This window comes from Triticum dicoccoides, chromosome 2B (assembly GCF_002162155.2).
Source record: "Triticum dicoccoides isolate Atlit2015 ecotype Zavitan chromosome 2B, WEW_v2.0, whole genome shotgun sequence".
Taxonomy (NCBI): Eukaryota; Viridiplantae; Streptophyta; class Magnoliopsida; order Poales; family Poaceae; genus Triticum; species Triticum dicoccoides.
This window is the reverse complement of record NC_041383.1, coordinates 17,263,860-17,270,782: the sequence shown is the minus strand read 5'-3', so window position 1 is coordinate 17,270,782 and position 6,923 is coordinate 17,263,860. Positions and strand designations below refer to the sequence as shown.

At 45.7% G+C, this 6,923-nt stretch overlaps 1 pseudogene; it reads left to right on the top strand.

Annotated features, from left to right (window-relative positions):
• Positions 1-4,247, top strand: part of LOC119360253 — a 6,984-nt pseudogene extending 2,737 nt beyond the window's left edge.
• Positions 4,248-6,923: the final 2,676 nt, after the last annotated feature.

The following is a 6,923-nucleotide window of genomic DNA, read 5'->3' as shown; positions in this document are numbered from 1 at the left end:
ATGTGAAATACTACATGGACCCGTTCATGCATGTGTACTAGGCAATTTTACTGAGGTCGCATAGAACTAAATGAAGAAATAGAGGATCGAGTATCATATCATAATAAATGATGTGCTACTATCTATATGCATGACAATAAATGAGGTTATCAAAATACTAACATATGATATTATGCACCATGAAGATAGTATCATATACTAATAACATATGCATGATAATAATGTATCATCACTACAGGCAGCTTAAGAGAGCTGTGTCCGATCTACCCGTTTTATCGGAATCTAATTGATCCCTCATGCACCACATTAAAAGATACACATGAAACAGAAGTATCCTTCAAATTTATAAGGCCCTTCCAAAGGTGGGAGTATTAGTTTGGCTTTCACAATCGTTAGTATTTCGCTCCAAATGCTTAAAGAGAGACTCCAAACTCCATGCAAGGTTTATTTTTTGAAAAGAAGGTTGAAATCTCCGGCATGTGCATCCAAGGATGCACACAACCATATTTATTATATTATTCAATAGTGTCAGACGAAACAAATACATGGATCTAACCCAAAGCCACCTTCTTGGCAACCTCTATTGCTACATCTAAAGCTTGATGATGTGCCTTGACATCACACCAACACACACCATCTAATTTGGTGGCCTTGCCAAGCTGCCCACGGCCAGCCGAGAGCACCAACTGGCTTAGCAAACCCTAAGCATGCAACGCACATGCATGCTCTAGAATCTGCCTTTGTCATCTTCCGCGGATCAACGCATTGACCTTGACAGGCCCAACTGTCGTCGGCGCCAAACATCGCCCCGCCCTCCAGACCCCTTTAGCCAGCACTTGCTCCAAGAACGATGCCCCCATGAGGGTGAGCGGCTCCAGACACCTCCATTGCTAGATCAGGAACACCGAGATCAAGGGTTTCCCCCGAAGCGGATCCACCTTCCACCCGAGTCCACGTGGTGGTCTAACGCTACCACGCCTCTGAGCTCCCAGTGTCCGAAGCTCCGAAGGAGGTAAGTGACACCACACACCAACATTATCCGGTCCGGCATGCCAAAGTTAAGGTTTCCCTCAGAGATCCATAGGACCACCACTTTGACGATGTCCTCAAAGGAAGTTAGCAGCGCCTGCGGACGTTGCTGCATCATCTGCATGGCAGATCCGTCCCGCGAACCAGGGCATAGGCACACGTCAGAGAAGCCCACCAACGTAGGACGAAAGACCGCATCGGGCTAGACAAATCCAGGCATGTGACCTAGATCTGTCCAACCCGACCCAACCCAAGGTGCCGTCGCTAGTTGGAAGAAGATCTAGGGGCGTGTGCCATGGATCCGTCGCTACCACCTGCGACCCGTCAATGCCGACACACGTCGCCCACAACCCTTGCCGTGAGAGGCCGCCGGCCGCTGGATCTGGCCGGAGCCATCTCGCCATCACAGAGCCATGCCCGCACAAACCACCATCACCACGCCTGTTGACACAGTGTCACGGTGCATGCAAGCCAATGCACTCCCGCACCGCGCCCATGCAAGAAGGAGCCTCCCTATGCTGGCCACTGCCTGCGAAGGGACGGGGATGCCCCCCCCCCCCCACTGCCGGCTCTGGTCGAGCTTCGCCCAGCCGAGCCATGTGACAATGGTGCGAGCGGGGGGAGAAGGGAGATAAGGGTTGGCGGCATTGATTTAGAATTCTTCTCGTGGCCGCGCAGGAGCGACGTGTGATGAGGCGTCCACTCGCGCATGGCCTAGCAATATTTTATGGCATCTTCGCTTGGTAGCTATACATCCAGCATTCTTATGGAAGTTACTATTTAGGCCACTGCTAGGCGCCGGTGCGCCGGCTGAAATTTTCGGCCGGTCAGCGCCCTATCATCGCATACTGGCACTCGTTACTGTCAGATTTAGGGGAAAACAGGAAAATCCCCTCCTCGCCCGCGTACACCTCCATGACCTCTCACCTCCTCCTGCTAGCGCTGGCTGGAGCCGCTCGTCGGCGCGCTCGCCGGTCAGAAATCTTGCTCGCCACCGGAACTGCTTGTCGATGCGCTCACCGGAGCCGCTCGTCGTCGTGCTCGCCGGTCAAAAATCTTGCTCGCCTCCAGACCTGCTCGTCGGTGCGCTCGCCGGAGCCGCTCGTCTACGCGCTCGCCGATCGGAAATCTTGCTCGCCGATCAGAGCTGCTCCCCGGTGCGCTAGCCGGAGCCGCTCATCTGCGCACTCGCCGGAGCCGCTCGTCGGCGCACTCGCTGGTCGCACATCTTGCTCGCCTTCACTGGTAGCAAATTTCTTTGTCAGTCGTAGCAAACGGAGACAACGCTTGCAGCAAAAAAGTTGTCATCACCGCTAGCGACTGTAGCTCGCCATTGCAGGATGTAGCAAAAAAATGTTGCCAGACCATACGTAGCAAAAATCTACTACAGTTGCAGCAAAAAAGCCATCGCCACCGTCACGAATCACAAATCAGCCGTGGACGTATGTAGCAAAAAATGAAAACAGTTGTAGCAAAATGCAACATCGGTTGTACAAAACGCGATGCCGCTTGTGCATTGCAGCAAAACATGACACCGGTGACAGCAGTATGTGATGCCATTTGTAGCAAATTCCAACGCGGTTTGAAGCATGTAGCAAAAACTGTGACCCCAGTTTTCCTCGGAGGAGCGTTGCCCCATCCTCGCCGTCCTTCGGTCACCATGCTCGCCGTCTCATGGTCGGTCGCAGCCTCCCCCGGCACCGGTTGCAGTCTCCTCCCTGAACCATGCGTCGCCATGAACTGTGGCTTATTTGAGAGAGAGAAGGAGAGATGTGTTTTGGGGAAGGAGATGTATGGGGAAGGACGAGTCAAAGTAGATAAGGCAGGCTGCGGAGACGTGGGGCCACCAAAACGCGTGGTTCCTACGCGTGGGATGCGAGATGTGAGGCGTACTATCTAAACGATCGAGTGACGCGCGCTGGACCGGCGGAGCGTGTCGCCGACCTGCCGTCAGGAAACGTTTCCCTACTATTTAACCCAGAGAGCTGATCAAACACTCTAAGAATTCGCTTCAAATTGATGGCATGCTCTATCAAAAATAATTGTAAGCATCTTGTAGACTAGACATCTCCTCATGTACTAATTGAGGAATGAGGATTCACCGGGGCGTTTTAACACAGTAGACGCAGATGCTTATATGTAGTATAGACATATACGCACATACACTCATCCCCTATAAATGCACGCACTTCCACCCTATCTTTATGAGCATCTTCGAGAGACTGAGCCGGCTATATTCTTACTTGAGAGTATGCACAGGTGGTATTTCAGGAACCATATGCAGAGGTATGGTGGGACTCCAAAGAGCGCGCTCACGGCTTACTTCTTAGCTTCAGCAAATATCTTTGAACCTAGCCGACCAGCAGAGCGTCTAGTATGGGCTCGCGTGGCCGTGCTTGCTGAGGCGGTTACAGCTCATTTCCGACACATTGGGTATGTATGCAGCTTGCAGCCTCATAGTTTTCCCTCTCCGGAATCTTCTTTTAGAGATGATCGATGCAAAATGTGTGTGCAATTCATTGCAGTGGTCCATGCTATTCAACTGAGAATTTTGAAGAGCTTATCGACCTTGTTTCGTTTGACGATGTTTCCGGCGGTCTTCGTGAAGCTGTAAAATTGAACAAACCATTACACTTTGATATAGTTGTTGATATGATATTAAACTTTTACAAGATATGAAACAGCCATACCTCTATTTTCTTTGGTAACTACAGTGGAGGCCGTGGCTCATGGCATGGACTGCAAAGGAGAGCCATGGATCCGTTGATGGAGATACATCTCTGTTGTTCGTTCGCACAATCGAGATCGTCTCAGGAAGGATTGCTTCAACCGAACAGAAACTGAACCGTTGGGATTATTCGAAGCTGGAGCAGCTCACCTCTTCCATCTGCCGCAAGCTTGCCACAATAGGCCTTGCTCAGGTGCGTGTGTACATGCATTGCATCCATATATCCATCTGTGAAACTATAACCAAAAAATGTTTAATGGGGGGAAAACAGAATGGGGCAAGTATGGAGAACACAGAGGGCTTACACCGGCAAGTGGATTTGGAGATGCAAGAACTATCTTGGCGTGTTCATCAGGGTTGCCATGGCATCAACAGAGAGACCAGACAGACATTTCTCAACGTGGTGAAAAGCTTCTATTACTCGGCTCATTGCTCACCTGAAACAGTTGATAGCCACATCGCAAAGGTCATATTTCAGGATGTGATTTAGGAACAACCCTCTTCAGTTCTTGCTGAAATTATTAAGCACGTTTTGTGCTGGGTTCCGTCATGTTACATGTCTAAGAACCTGCAAGGACTGCACGTCATGGTTCGGAACGACACGATACGTGCCTATAAGTTGTATAGGAGTTGGCTGCTATAAATATACATATACATGTGGGAATATACGACCCGGTAACCTAACGTGGGAAAATGCAAAGCAAGTAACAGAGCACTAGCAGTGCACAAATGTTTACACGCATCTTAATTGATGGTGCGACACTTCCAATTCACGTCATCACTATCTTTTTAAAATACTAGTAGTATGGGCAAGAAAACGTACGTCGCCACTGTGGCATTACCACTACTGGAAAAATTGTTGTTACCGAATTCTTTGGTGTTTGCCGATTACCGGAACACAGGATCATGGTAAAAGACATGTAAGCCCAGTGTGGCTCTCGGCAGGCAGCAGGACACAACACACGCCGGTAGTTGCCGAGCTCCTGGTAAAATGTGCTCGGCAAAAAAAGAACACTCGGTTTATTAGTGGTGTGTCAAAGTCTCGACACGCCACTGGTTAGGTACCAAGTTATAGCGTGGGCTAAATGGCACTAGTGCAGAACCAGGCAATAGCACCAGTTCGTAAGGCCCTTTAGTGCCGGTTACATAACCGGCACTAAATTGTGGTCACTAAAGGCCCCCCCCCCCCTTTAGTACCGGTTCAGCACGAACCGGTGCTAAAGGGCAACCACGTGGCACGAGCCAGCTCCGGGGGCCTGGTGTTTGGGGTTTTTTTTAGTTTTATGATTTATTTTTCATTTAATTTTGTGTTTCCATTTTAATTCTTTTTCGTTTGCTGGTATTTTACGATACTACACATTGTACACGTTATATATATATATAGAATTTCTAGTAGAACCAATCATCGAGTTCAACATGATTGTCATGATATTATAAGCGTTTATATATAACACGACAAAAGCAAATCACTTAAGTTCAGAACGAAGAACATGGACATGAAAGGACAAGTACTAATTAAGAGCAGCATGAAGAACTAGCTAAATCACTCCTGCTAGCTACTCTCTCTCTCTCTGGTAAAATAGCATAGAACATGTATAGCTCTCCTGATTGATCATACTGGAGCATGCCGATGAACCTGTCTCCTAATCGTGGGCTGCGCTTCTCATTGCTGCCCCCTAGTACTTCTCTGCGATCATTAACAATTTTCCTCCAATCTTTCACTATTAAGCATTCATCGCTTCTAGAAATCCTGAATGCATTCATGTGCAATGCAGGATATCTTGGCCGTAAGCTAACAATTGACATCTGACCTTTAGTCTCGATCCCCTAAGGCACAACTGTCATCGGGAGTCCCTGTTGAAGAACATCGTATAATACTTAATTAATATACTTAGCAATGAAAGTTTAGCAAAAAAATATGTATGCAAAATATGCACTAAGGACAAATAGTAAATATCTTACCATCATTCCTATATAGGTGTGACCGTAGTTCAATACCATCACTATTGGTCGCACGTTTTGAGTACTAACATTTCTAAGTGCAGGAAGAAAATTTGTCTTGACAGTATGAAGATCCTCAAGCCATGAAACATATTGACTTATCTCCTCGTAGTTTAGTTCAGCGCCGGGACAGTAGTAGGTCCTGTCTACCAAGCGCCGGACATGTTTGGTTGAATGGAGATAAGCTGTCAATAGAAATTAGTTGTCAGTTATTTTTGAATAAGCAATATCAAAGACAAAAATATAGTTGAGAAGAACTCACATAATGGTAGAAACTGGAGGCGTCTGCACATCGACCCATATGTCTCTATTACCTTCAATATCATCTTCCGGATGAATATCAAAGGTGATAACCATACCAGGCTCAAATGCATAAGCCTTGCATAGTGCTTGCCAAGTTTTGCATTCAAAATAGGTGTACGTGTGTGCATTGTATACTTTGACGTTGAAAGTATAACCATCATGTTCAGTTTTCAGGTAAGCTCTCTTTACCTCCATAGTTTTCATATCTTTGAAACCTATCTTATCCAAGACAAAAATTCTTGCATGGCAGGGGATGCGCTAGTAGAATAGTGAAAATTAAAAATTATAATTCAGGCAACTGAAGCATATATAAGTCATGCTTAATTACGAAAACAGACTTGTCGTTGTGACTTACTGTATCGAATTCGAAAGTCTCATACAGCTTGATGCTGAATCGCCTACCATCAACAAGGAAATTTTTGTCGCATTGACCGCGCTGGTCTTCACAGTATTCGCACATAATGAAATTTTTTCCGTCGTCAGACGACATTTCCTATGTTCATATTAGGCGAAACATTAAACACTTACTAATTGAATTAGTTCAACTACTTCTATTAATTCAACTAAGCATTTACTAAGAATAAACTAGTTATATTAATTCAATTAGTTCAACTAAGCATTTACTAAAAATAAACTAGTTCTATATATTAATTCAACTAGTTCAACTAAACATTTACTAAAAATAAACTAGTTATATTAATTCAACTAGTTCAAAGTAAGCATTTACTAAAAATAAACTAGTTCTATATATTAATTCAACTAGTTCAACTAAGCATTTACTAAAAATAAACTAGTTATATTAATTCAACTAGTTCAACTAAGCATTTACTAAAAATAAACTAGTTCTATATATTAATTCAAC